The 14,554-nt window shown below is 39.8% G+C and overlaps 1 protein-coding gene and 1 non-coding gene across 2 annotated transcripts in view; one reads left to right on the top strand and one right to left on the bottom strand.

The window, feature by feature from the left end:
• LOC124164534 (progestin and adipoQ receptor family member 4) overlaps window positions 1–14,554 on the bottom strand; it is an 83,946-nt gene that overhangs the window by 57,825 nt on the left and 11,567 nt on the right. The window lies entirely within an intron of this gene.
• On the top strand, window positions 12,035–12,124 carry Trnai-uau. The gene is given in 2 exon segments: window positions 12,035–12,072; window positions 12,089–12,124. It is a non-coding gene; the product is annotated as a tRNA-Ile (tRNA).

Genomic DNA, 14,554 nt, shown 5'->3' with positions numbered 1-14,554 from the left:
AGATGTGTGCCCACCCGGCAGGATGTCCAACCGCAAATTATGTATAACTCGACGAAATAAACGGTAATGAGAAAAAAGACGCAAAGGACGCGTCGGACATAACCAGGAGTACTACGGGCTTTGGGAGCATGAAATTCACTTACGTACTAACTTTGATTTCAATCCGTGCATCCGTATGGAAATACATAGCATACATACAAACAGACATCCTATTTTATATACATGCATAAAAATAATAAAGAATAGATAGAAGAAGTTTTTCCCTGCTATTTCAGTCGCCCCTGGCGCCATTCTCATATAAATGTGGCTAAATTAAAAACATATAATATTTGACAATAAGGCATTACGAATATTTGAGTAGAGGATGCCAATGGAGGAGGAAGAAATAAGAAATCTCTAAAATAAAACTAGACGTAGTTAGCGAGGTCGTAGGCAGAATAAAGATGCGGGCTAGGCATATCCTTAGAAAGGACGAAAAACAGCAGAACATCGACTGAGGAAGTTGTGGCTTGCAGATTATAAGGGAAGATGAGTGAAGGTGGGAAGACCACGTAGAAGAGGATGGACCAGGTGAGAAAGGTTGAAACGGAAGCAGAGACCAAATGGAGAAGGGGCACAGAGGCCAAATAACAAGTGATAAATAGAATTCTGTTGCATATTAAGGGGGAGAAAGCCGTCCCTTCCTCCGTAATTTCCGAAAAAAAACTGAAAATATGGTAATTTCTATGGTCTCCAATTTAAGTTTTCATTTCACGAGCTTAACGAGCAACGTTTAAAAATAATTGATGAATGTCCACGTACATAATGCAGACGCGTTAGCGCTGCGAGGTATTGCATACCACCAAGGTGCCGCAGGAAGTAACGAACTGACCCTCGAAAAGAACAACTTTAAATCGCCCCTTTACATGGCCCTGGGGGGTATGCAATACTATTAATTTCCCGCTCCACATGACTCCCACGCTGTTGTTGGCTTGGCCAGGGTTGTGCTCTGGCCATAGGTACTCCTTAAAAGGTGCCCAATTCCAACACTTACTTTTTTTGACGTAGCTTGATTTATGCTGCCGCCTCACTCGCTTTGTAGTCAGTTTTCAAAAATGTCCAAAGCAAGGCGTTGAGTTCAGAGCGATCCATTCAGTCTCAATATTTGCAATTGAAATGCGAGATATATGATTAAATTTTAAATATTATTATACCAAGAATATAATTTTTTTAGTGTGTTGGAATGTAGATCTCGAAGAATTTTAAATATAAATTTTTGCCAACGATTCGGCATATTTATGCGCCTTTATTAGGGCTACGAATGAATGAATATGAGGACATAACATAGAGGTCAAGAAATGGAAAAATAACTCAGTATAAATTTCTGTTAACAGCCCTAATTATAGGTTGTGTATCCGTTAAATTCAGATATTTCTGCCGTCAGCGACGCGGAGGCCGACTTTTGTAAACCCATTTAAATGCACAGCGGGTTACAGGACATTATTTTCAGACTGTAGAACCCTCTATTGTTATATTCCTGTCACTATTGTTGCTGACTTGTCTTCCCGTCTGCAGACTCATTGAGAGCAGCTTATAGTGAGGCTCTCTTGCCTTATTTTCGTCCTGGGGCGCCGCCTTCTCCGGAATATACTTTTCAAAACGCATCTCAAGTTCTGTACTCCGCCAGATTAAGGTTACGACTTTGATTTGGCGGGGCAATCTGGAAATAGCTTTTGGCGCCGCTGTTCCACCGCACTATAACGCGAGAATGTGAGTGGCACACGCGATGTAGATTCTCTCTCATGGGTAAGAGGCGAGAATTCGCAACTGCGAGAAAAGAGCGATTTGACGACGTTTCGCGGAGAAAATGAGACCAGTGTTGGTGGTAGATTTAGGTATTTAGGGTGCGTCGAGAACGAAGAACATCCAAATCAGATCCAAAACACTGATGGAGCTGTATTTCCATTAATAAAATCTTTATAATGTGAATAAACAAAGTAGCCTAGTATTAAAAATGAGGAAGAAATTCAGTAAAGGAAATCGGTAGATTGAAAAGAAAGATAAGTTAAAGCAATAAAAAACATCTAATTCAGAAAATCTGTCGTAAGTTTTATCATTAAAATATTCTACCCATCAAGGTAGGTTGACATGGTGTATTTTGTCTGTAATTCCAGCCTGCCTCCCATCCCAACTTGCATCACAATATCAAATCCCTCTTCAATTCCCAATAGGGCCCACCACCTTTCACTATACATTAAAATCTCAATCTCTTCCTTTCTCTCCCTAGCTTACCCAACATTCTACCCTCTAATACACACTACAACATCCCTCCCCCGCTCATTACTCGCTCCATCCAAATCCTCAGTCTCCTCCGAATGTGACCTAGAAGCTTCCTCTCTTCACCCACCATATCCAGCACTTCGTTATGCCTCTTCCTCTCCGTTCACTTCACCTTAGCCAGAATTACCGCCCACATTTCCTGAGTTGGTGACGTCATTAGAGCTCTGCTTCATTAACTATCTCAAGGAGTACTTATCACTCATTGAGGGAAGGAATCGCTCACTATGAATTAGGCTTGGGAGTACTTGAGAAGGCGTGAGCTCCATCACATCATTCACTTATTCACGAAAGGATTAAAATCCTCGATTTTTCATCGCAAATTACTATAGGAGTAAGCGACGTGCAGTGAAACGGAGATGTACGGATCTATTCATTTTTCAAATACTATCACAATCGACATTTTAAAACATTTGGTGAGCTCGCTCCATTATTTATATCTTATTTACGACGGCAATAAGTTATAAAAAAAGGTATGGCGCGACTAAAGCGATCTGAGATTCTATAAAGATGATGTATAAGGATAATATCTGTGATACCCGATCAGGTGAGATACGGAATGCTGAGAAGGTAGTCGTGCTCATCACTGTGAGGTAGAATTTTCTCTGCAATTGAGAGGAACGAGAGGGAAAGAACTCCGAAAAATTATACGAAATTAAGGCTAATCGGAAAATAGCAGTAATGGAGCATAATGGGGCATTATTGCGATGGGTTTTGCGGTCACAAGTTGATGCATACATGTTTTCCACCGCGTTTTTTAATACGTGATGATGACAGTTTCGCTCGCTACCCCACCGGCATGTCCAGGTTAGCATTGCTATATCAGGATGCAGAAGATTAAATGGATAAAGCGAGGAGGTATTTGAACGGAGGAGGGGCTCGAAACCTTTTACATCCATACGACAAATACGACAACCACTATGAGCAAGAAAAGGCATGAGATGCAGCAATTACGTGGGATGCAAACAGAATTACACCAAAGCAAGGATGGAAGCTATGAAAATGCGATCAAATAGAATAATTATGATTATAAAATGGGTGTGATGTGAGAGTAACGTGGAAGCTATAAGAAGTATAGGAGAGAATTATTTAGAAAACTTTGTGAAGAAGGTGAGGCACCTTGATCGGTCACATCGAAATACACGATAGTCTAATGAAAATCGTTGAAGGTCTGGTGGAAGAGAAGATAGGCAGAAGGCCTCGAATGAGATTTATAGGGCAAGTGATGAAGGATGTAAAGCAGAAGAATAATATTAGTGTTAAAAGGCTAACCGATCGGAGAACGGGGTGGAGAGTTGCGTCAAAACTCTCTTCGGGTTGATGACGGATGACGATGACAAAGTGAATGGTAAACTGGAAGGAAAGTTCAGTTTTTTTATTCATTTCAAGTGGTATCTGATTTGAGAAAAATTTTAATAAACAGACACTGACGTCAGAGGGAAAAGTGTAGGTCTTGAGTGCTGTTTTCCCACTATCTGGTTTTTCGTGCTCTATCCTCGTTGCCAGGGACGTAAATGGCTACACGCGGAATCGATTCCCGTACACGTGGGTCCGGAGTGACCTGGATTGAACCTGGAGCCAATGCAGCAAAAAAATCATTTTTCCAGGGGCATAAAATCCGATGAATACATTCATTATCCGAAATAATTTCGGCGACTGATGGGCCCGCATTAAAAAAATGATAAGGTACTGGAACGTGTGCGCATTGCAAAAGTGATTTATTGCTTGCCTAAAAGGAGTCTGCGCTGTACGTGACATTTATCCTCGATTTATGGATTTCTCCAAAACTTCTTTTTATTCCGTACTAAGGATTTTCAATTACATGCCCTGCCCAGCCGGGCTCGATCTTCAAATATGTTAGCGGTGGAATAAAGCGGGAAAATGGCTGTCAAGGATTTTGAACCGGAAAATGAAATAATTTCATAATTACATCAAAATATACTCATCTTATTGTAATTTATCGACTGATGGGAAAAATAGGCCTTCTACGCTACATTCCCCGAAAATGGCGCGATTTTTTCCGATGTTTCTTTGTGGCATACTTTTCTAACCATAAGGAAAGTGCTGATTAATGCTGGAATATTTATCTTTTGGACAAACGCTGAGTTTATGCACTTTACTCCTTTAGAATGAAGATGAAAATAAAACTTACCCCTAATAAAAACTACAAATGCTAATTTCCACTCTTCAATAGGGTGGTTTCCTATTATTTTTTACTGCCTAAATCGAAAGATCCTGGAGTACGTATTTAACGCATTTAGATTTTTAAATGACGATATCTATTTTTCGCGATTAAATGAAAAGTGAAATTTTTTAAGCGCGCGAAAACGCGACGGGTAAGTATGAATGCTGGGAAAACTGCGTGTGACGTCGTTTTGGTTCCCGCTGCCGCAAGTGAGGTGACCTTGGTGCTAGGCTTTGAGCGCTGATACGACGCACGAAACCTCTCCGTGTGACGTATTTCTCGTTCCCGCTGCCGCCCTGTGAGGTGACCTTGAGGGAGGCTTGAGCGCTGATACGACGCAGGCTGCTAGCGGGTAGCTGAGTACCCTGCTAGCTGGTAGCGCTTGGCTTAAATAAGGATTATTAACACCTTATCAAACGAAGAAAACTTTCCGACCATAGCCAGTTTTAATAAGTGATTGCTAAGACATGTTTCCCTGAGCTCTGCGCCTCATGCATGCATTGGTAATCTCAGACGATGTATAACTCCTATCTACTCGTATAGAAACTAGGTCCCTGTGACGTCACGTGGAGTGGTATCGCGTGGGCGCCAATCTGGCCTTTTTCAAATGAGGATAAAAATGGACCATTGCCATTCGTCTAAACCGGTATTTCTAAAACCAAATAATTTGTATATTATGAATACACTAATGATGGGTAACGAATCGCAATCAATGCCTTTCGTTTTCTTTGATGAAGGAAACTACCCTATTTAAAACTCCACGACCCACCTTGGTTTCGACATTCTAAGTCATACGCTATGGCCTTGAAAATATATAGATTTTCGAAACCAGGTTCGGTAGTGGAGTTTTATTTATTATAGTATGGAAATTACCATTTGTAGTTTTTATCATGCATAGATCGATTTTCCACCAAGTCAATCCTGAAACGATTTCATAAAAACTTAGCCTTACGTATATCTTTTAATGGCATACACTTTTTTGTTCCTTTAGCGGCTCGTTACAGGGCCGTTACAGGGAGACTAACTAAACCTCCAATTATACTGTTTTAAGTATAATTCTATTATTTGATGAATGAGTAAATTAACCATCAATATCGATTTATGCTTTACCAATTCCCTGTGGTTCGGTCTCAGTTGTAATAGGCCGGCTTTTTTACGCCTCGCTGTGAAGTACCATATCGTCTGCAATTTTCATCTCGAAAATGACTGTTCAATTTTTCTCCTCGTTTCAATGCCGTACGTCGAGCATACTCGTTGAGATTGCATGCATTCGTAATTGGTCTATTTCCGTCGTTTCCGCGAAGCCCTTGGGCCGGTCGAAGTCGATCGATCGCAGGTCGATTGCAGAAGCAATATCTCGCTGGCCGCAATCCAATCGGAGGAGCAGTCAGTCCGTCTAGCGAAATGCCACTGGCCACTGTGCTTATGTCAGGTGGAGCGTGATTCAAAATACATCCCGGATCCTCGCAATTTAGCGCTGACACTGGTAAAAATTACTAAGCGCCACTCTAGAAATCCCTGGCTAGCGCTGTTTACCACCCGTCAATATATACATCAAGTGTCCAGACTTCACTTGGTCGAACCACATATCAATGGCTTTTAAGTTCTAACAACACGTACCTCAAAATTTGGCCAGTTTGAGACAGGTATCTTAAACAAAGTGTAATGACATTTAAAAAATAAAATTCAAGCAGAAAACAACTCTTTGTTTGCAAATGTATGCCCTTTTTCAATTTTATGAATTTCAGTGTACAGTTAAAAATATAAATAATTTCCTTTGCTCCCCTGAAAAGTTGCTATTTTTGAGATACGTGTTGATAGAACTTAGCCATCGATATCTAGTATGCGGAATAAATCCTTCTCTTGTCAACTAGGTACTAAATATAGACCTGGATAATGACTATCTAGTAGTTGAAACCCAGGGTCGGAATTATAAAGTTTTGTGGAACATTACTAAGTGATTTATTTCGCACTATACCCGTCGATATTTATGTGCAACGTTAGAGAGAAGAAAAGCGGCTCAGCATATATGTATTATGCATATATGTAGTTACTTGTTATTTTGTTATGGAACCTTGGCTAGTAATTAAGTATAAAATCACCTTTCGCAAACATTTTGCATCTACGTTTAGTTTTCTGTCCCTTGGATAGTACATCCTTAAGGTACATTTATAACCATCATATAACATATGTACCTCGAGATAGGAACTATTGAGAATTAAATTATTTACTTCAATATCATTTGTAACTGTTTCCTACTTTTGTAGCCCTGAAGATGCTCAAATGACAGAGCGATACGCTGGCGAAAAGCGAATTAATAATGAATGACCAACTCTCCTCAACAATGTTCAGGAAAACTGTGTTCGGACCCCGAATTTATTCATTTCATAAAATAAAATGAACCTATTACTTAGTGGGCAGTCAATGTTCTCTTCAAGGAGTGTTATTTTAAAGTTGGAGGTTGCTCGTAGAAAAATTCATATTTATAATCGTCATTGTGCGGATGCAATTAAGAGTAGGAATAAAAGGAAACTGAGAGAATTGGAATTATTCCAAGCCACAGTTCTGAAAAATCAAATTGAATAGAAATAATAAAAATAATTTTTTTCAGGTATTCTTGCTAGTATCGTGAGGTAGAAGACTTCCTTCACTAATTCCCCACACCGCTCAGAGCGGCACGTAAAATTAGCAGATGCTGCTGTCGAAGTCTTTACTTTTTCGACAATGAATCCGGAGACACCCTTCATTTTCCCGTGGTGTGTCGTTAAACTTATCTGGCCAACATAAATGCTGTTCTATTTCCCCAATTTATTAATAAAATCTCCATTAAAGGGAAAAGCGTACCACGGGACTCGTTCACTCAGATATGAAATCGAAACTCGAAAGAACTCGAAACATTAACTTAAAAGAATACGGTAGATGGAAGGGTAAGATAAGTCACGACGAGAAAAAAAACTTTCTCCTTGATTCAGCCATTAGCTCAAAAGCGTAACAAAAAGAAAACGCGAAAGTTGCGGCTCACTTTTCGTGAGCTGGTGGAGTCATTAGAGATTAGGCTGATTTCCTTTTTCAGGTAGAAACTATCATTGAGAGAAGGTATCGCTCATTATAGTGCTCACAGCGATGAACCACGCGAGTCCGATGAGTAGCAAAGAAGCGGCGACACACTTGTTATTAATTCGTGACGTCATCAACTTATTTGCGAAAGTGTCGTCGATTTTTTGTCGCGTATGGCTCTAGAAGTAGGCGACGGATGAAAACATGGAAACATTAGGGTCTCTTTATTTTTCAAACTCTAACACAATCGGCAGTGAAATGAAAGTGGTGAATCAGCCCATTCTGAAGGCCAGAAAACCCATCCCAATCGCACTTACAGGAGAAATATATACCCGAAAAGTTGCCTTTGAAGCTAGTCAAAAAGGAAATTAAAATATCCGATGTCGTTTTGTCAACTAAATTGTGGTCATTCACGCAGAGAAGTATTGGAAGAGATCTGCTGTGAAAGAACTAGAATAGAGTTGAAACTTTGCTAAAAATCCCAGGCCCGCCACCATGAATACTATGGTTAAATCTTATGGAAATATCGGTTAACTAAACTACTGTGTGCTAAGCGCAAGGCTACAATCGCATGTATTGAGAGGCCCGGCAGAGTGAATCCTCCGCCGACGTTGACTATAACAATCTCCGTGAAATGTTAAAGTAAATTGTTATTCTAACAAAAAACGCAACTAAAAGAGATAATTATTCTTTAGCAGTCAATCACCATAATCGTAAGTTAGCAATACTAGGCATTGTTTGAAGCAACTATCCACTCAGCTACCTCTTTCATTTTTCTCATCCTGGGTCTTCCTTTACCGTTCTCCTAGTCCTCCGACATTTCGCTGATTGTCTTCGTTTCAAATTTTGAATAGCTGCCCTCATTTGCAAAGGCCTACCTAATCCTTGGAGCAAGATTTAGCCCTTTACATCCTAAAATTTGCGCACATGACGAGATAGTTGGACGAATTAAAATACAAATTTGAATACCTAATTTGACACTTTGAGTTTTATCTTATAGGAAATTTTTTGCTGACTGAATACACACACAAAAACCTAGATCAGATGAATATGCGTACCATATCGATTTTTTTTCCTCCAATTCGCTGAGTTTCACCGTCCTTTCGAATTTTTCCTCGCACCTTCTGTGTCTTTGTGACCCCAACATTTATTATTCAATTGAACACTTTATGAGTAGTGAACTAAAATTCTATTTTCCAGGATTTGTAATTGATTTAAAAATATATAATTACGAATGCAGAATTAAAAAACCACTATTTCCTTCGCAACTCTGAAAGCGGGACGTACAGGAGGAAGGGGTGGAGGAAGAGCGGTCAGGAGGAGTGGGAGGGAAGTAGGTTGGGGGAAAGGAGGAGTGAGCGTCCCATGAGGCCTCTGCCACATAGGGGACGACCTTTCTCGGCGCCCCTGGCATTTCCCGCCCTTTGGCGCCTCCATGTCCACCTTTTATACAACCCAAGAAGGAACGCCTTCACACCTTGCTCACAACGGTAACTGCGCCATACTTACTCTCTAAGTCATAAAAAAAAACATCCGGAATGGGGAATTTTTAAATCATTATTTACGGGAATATTTAATTCTTTCTCACATTAATGGCCCCTTACTTTACTAATTTTGAATTTATATGTATTTTATAATTTATTTTATCTGAAGTATATCATTATAAAATAATACTTTTTGGTGCATAATGGCAAAAAAGTATTATTTTACAATAATCTACTTCATATAAAATAAATTATAGAATACATATAAATTTAAAATAAGTTAAGTAATGGGCTATTAATGTAAAAAAGAATTCTATAATTTAATGCCGTATGTAATAAATTATCGTTCTAATCTTTGTCAAACTGTCTTTTTGATTCTTCTGTTTTTTAAGGCTCGCCTCTTTTTGATAAAGGAACTTATTTTTGTGTTTTTAGTATTTGTTATCTTTTACTCGGAGGTTTGAAGATTTAATGCTTAAAATTCTCTTCACATCCGGGTTGGGGATTGTTCATGGTTATCAAAACTACACTAACATTCAGTTCATCCATTCACAGTTATGCGATCCTAATAATGCAGCCCGGCTTATCTCAGTTCCATCAGCCCCCTCATAATTTTCTCTCTTGTGTCCATCTTTTTATGCTCTGAGTACTTATCTTACGTTATTCCTCGGGTCACTTATTCCTTCAGTTTTTCCCTCCATTATATTTCTCTCGTAATCACTGTGTATTGCAAATTTGGTATACAGACAAATATTGAAAAATGTCTTTTCAATGCTTACTGAGAATTGCAAGATGATAGCGTGAATTCAATACCGAAATATATTCAGTCGGGCGGATATGCCACGTCCTCTAAGCCAGTGGCGTAAGTAAGGGGAGAGATCTCCCACAAAGTCTCAGAGGAATAAAAAAATATTTAAAACCATTGTCTAGTTTTGACATTTAATAACAGCATCTGCTTAGAGTTAATTTTTAGTGCCAAAATGATGTAAAATTTCAAAAACATTTCCCGGACCCCGTTGCCTGCGAGGGGGGGTCGCCACCCCAGGCCATCTCACCCCTCCCCCAAAGCACCCCCTCGTAACGCCACTGCTCTAAACCATTTATTCCTTTTATCGCAAGGGGCAAACATTTTTACGTGATATCGTTTCCAATTTCGAGTTGGGTTTCACCTTTCAGCCAAGAAACTGCATGATGAATGGACGCGTGAGGAAGCTCCGGCGTTCAAAATACGACGAGAGGGTAAAATGAAGAAAAAGAACGTCTTTCGGGGAAGGAAGCAATCTGCTCTCAATCACAATGTTTGGCTGCCGCCTCTTCCTCTTCCGTGACTTGCCTCCTTTTAGAAAGAGCTGTCATGTCGATGGGAGAGTTGGCCAATGGCGATGGTTGACGTCCCTCGCCTTCCCTCTTCCAGTGAGAAGACCCACGAGGATTGGCGCTCGATACCCTCTGAACCATCTCCGAATCAAATCATCGCAATGATTCGAATGGTCGCTTTGAACCTAAAGCCTTAATTAGACGGTGAAGCTAGCATTTACCATAGCTGTGGACTGTTGAGCTCGACAAGTACGAGTGCACAGTGACTGCGAAGGGAGTACGAATAGATTAAGGTCTTTACTCGATCCAATAGGGAAGTTGAAGGGGGTCGACTTTGAACTTGGAAAATAATCGATTTTTATGGTTATATTTCCTGCGCAAAACTTCATTGAAGTACGAAGGCAAAAAATATGGGTGCAACTTAATTTTTTACATTTTATTTCTTATGAGGGATTAATGGTAAGCCAAAATTTCACTTACTCACAAGGAAGAATAGATTAAAATGTTTCTTTATCGTGTCCGTCATTTCTTCTGTTTTTCCATCTTGTACGTCACGAAGCAAATTGGCAACCTTGAAGCCACACCGGTGTTGATAATAGTCGTTTTTCCTATTTCAAAGGGCCAACTCAATGGCTGCGTGAATGGATTGTTCGTTTTTCCTGAAGTATTTATTGAATGAACCAAATGAATTTCATAAGTCTCAAATTAAAGCACGGTTTTTAAAAGAAAACAGTTATGCTTAGGTTAGCCGTAAACTGATACACTTATCGAGAGATTACAGAATCATAAAGTCAATGGCGACGAGCATAGAAAAATATATCCCCTTTGTCTTAAAAAAAACTCTCCTTTTTCTGGTTTTGGCCATATAGTTGGGAGCATTGAGTTAGTTTATAATATTAATGGTTAGGCGGTATTGGTGACATGAAAAAGTGCTACCTGGGGTCATTGAATGGAACTTACAGTGAACTGCGCTTTCGATAAATGTGAACATATATGAATCACATTGAAAATATGTTATAAATAAACGCTGTATTCCAGAAGAGGAGAAAGAAAATTTATATATCTATGATATTATTATCAAATAAATATCTTAGGAGACAGTGGGACACAAATTAAAGGAGAAAAAACCATTTATGGACGATAAGAATGATTTCCCGTGAGCAAACAGAGACGTTACATCAGATTTTAAAATGGCATGTCTTTTAAAGAGAGGCGTATGAAAGAGATATTAATATGATGCGAATAGAATATTCCCAAAAAAACTTGAGCAGGCAGAGCAATTCAACTATTGGGAACGACGAAGCGCTGGACATGGTAAGTGAGGAAAGGCAGGTTTTAAAGGCCTGTTTACACGTACGAGTTAATGTACGTTTGCGTGAATGATTTTTGTGGACCGGAACGGAACATGTGCGAATGCATGAACCAAATTAGAACAGGTTCTATTTTCTGTGCATGCATTCGCACAAGTTGGGTGGTTACACGGTGCATTTTGGCGTTCATTCTCGCGTTCATACATACGATACTCGTATACTCGTACTCATACTCGTATAGACATTAACCCGTACGTGTTAATGCATCGCGTAACCAGGCCTTTACAAGTAATCACTGCCGATCTGTACTGATAGGAGAAGGGAGGATGGTATATTGTTCATTGGGTTTTACATTTCATAATCAAGCTCCAGTGGCGCAATTGGTTAGCGCACGGTACTTATATGACAGTGTCCGAGCTATGCCGGGGTTGTGAGTTCGAGCCTCACCTGGAGCATTTTTTTTTTTGACGGATAAAAGGAATTTAATGAGGCCAAACCCTAGAGGGGCATTCCCTAGAGGGTTAAGGGGCATGGGCGGGGTCCTTCCTATTTTTAAAGCCTGTTTACACGATACATTGACACGTGCAAGTTAATGTATGTTGGCATGAATGATTTTTGTGGACTGGAATGGTGTATATACGAATGCATTAACCAAATTAGAACAGGTTCTATTTCCTCTTCATGCATTTGAACAAGTTGGGTAGTTAACTCGGTACATTTTCGTGCTCATTCTCGCGTTCATACATTTAGACATTAACTCGTACGGGTAAATATACCGTGTAAATAGGCCTTTAGATGAGATTCAGAGGCGACAGAAGGTATCGATGGCTGGAGTACTTTGAGGGGAGGGATGTTGAAAACGATGTTAGAGGGTAGAATGTCAGTTAAGCGAGGGAGAGGAAGGAAAATAATTGTTTTTTTAGATAGAATGAAAGGAAATAGGCCTTATGATTGAAGAAGGGAGTGCTTGAAGTAAGGTGAGGCTGCGAGAATGCTTCTGCAGGTGGTTAGAGCGCCTCGGTAAGAGTAACAAGAATTCGATGAAATCTTGATCACGTATTCTTTAAATGTCGCACTTTCAATGATTCAAAGAAAAACGGATTCCCATATGCCGTTTTTGAGATACTATACGGTAAAATGACGATAATTTAACATGGGCTCTTATGGAAAAATACGGTTCTTTCGAGCTAGCGAAGCTGTTTGTGACAAGACGTTGTTGAGATGGCACTCATTAGAAGCAAAATTTTGTGACAAATCTAAATATGTACGGAAAATTATTAGTTCATTATAAAATAAGAAAAATATTTGGGAAAAACTTCCTGTAACTGGCAAGATAGCATGGTACCAATATCGCAAAACGAAAACCACTACACCGACTTTGCCTAAACTATGCAAATACATTTAGTTTCCCGGCTTATACATTCGTCTTACATATCTTTTGTTTGTAAATGAATATATTTATCGAGGATTTACCACTTAGATTGCGAATAATTAGTCAAGGTGTGCCGTCAACAGTTCGGTGAGCGAAGGTTCAAAGCAGTGTTGAAACTAGTCAAGTTGACTACTACAAATATGTACCTTTAAAAAAATCATTTTCGATGTTTGCAGTGTGCTGAGGTGCACAATTGCACTCAAATTTCATTCCTAATAATGCTTTTTTGTTTACATTTTTTGCGACTCTTTTGAGGAAATAATAGGTAGCTCGAGTGCATCACTTAACTTCAGCCCATGCCACTCTAACTACCTCAAGTACTCCATGGAAACCCACCTTGATCGGTAGAAAACTTAAATAATAATTATGATTCCCCTAAATGCCGTCAGGCTGTATACTTCACGTGGCCTTTCATTGTTACCCCTCCCTCCGTTCGGAGCGGCACCTGCGGTTTGGGGAAAGGGTAAGGAGGGTGGGCGGGAAGTGTTTAAGGGGGGGTGACATCCTCCCCCACTCCTTCCTCCTCGACAAAGAAATAAGGAGGAGACTCCCCCACTCCACGTGTCCGGGGCTCCCTCTTGTGTTGACGCCGGCGCGTCTCTCCAAGTGGAATGAGAGGGTGGGGTGGGGGAGTGATGCCTCTTCTCCACGCCACGGCTTATGCCGGCAGAGGACGCTGCTATTTCTTCATTTGCCTCCGGGTGTCGTTGACGCAACTGCGAAAACGGAAAGTAATCCTCTTTCAAAGGAGGCGTGCCCCCGTAATGCCTCCTTTCTTTCTTTCTTTGGAGTTCATCCTTCGAGGAGCTCTCACCGAGATACGGCGTAAATATCATATTCGTTGACATTACGAAATGTGTGTTTTCTCATATACTCCAACATCTGCCGATAAAAAAATTTATAATGTGCGCTAAAGGGTACTATGAAGCATCGTACCGGGACAGAATTTATAACACAGGCGTTATTTCGTCAAGTATTTTATCATTAACCAACTCAAATGAATTATCTTAGGATTTTCACTTATGGTTCGGAGAATATATCACGAAAAATTTTGAGATTTTAAACAATAGAATACTGTGTTGTAGCAATAGCTTTCTCATTTCAATTTTTAATATGTGGCTTCAAAAATTTCAGAGGGAGTGACAATGGCTCAGGACTTGGATTATAAAACTTGACTCAAACAAGCTAGATGACTCAAATTTGACCTTTCAAGGATATTGCGATATTTATACAAACATAGCTCAAGGGTGAGGATACCACTAATTGTAAGACAACATGGAATAGAGAGAATCTAATAGCGTCATATGCATCAAATGTTACATACTTCCCAGGAAAATGTTTCAAACATTATATTTAATAACAATCACCAGAGGGTTTTTAACTCGTAACTGATAGGCTATAAAACTCGTAAGTGATAAAAGAAAAGTTGTTCCACGGTGGGCTATAGGATTAA

Source organism: Ischnura elegans, chromosome 8 (genome assembly GCF_921293095.1).
Source record: "Ischnura elegans chromosome 8, ioIscEleg1.1, whole genome shotgun sequence".
Lineage (NCBI taxonomy): Eukaryota > Metazoa > Arthropoda > Insecta > Odonata > Coenagrionidae > Ischnura > Ischnura elegans.
Note: the sequence above shows the minus strand (reverse complement) of the source record. Positions and strands in the feature narration are given on the sequence as shown.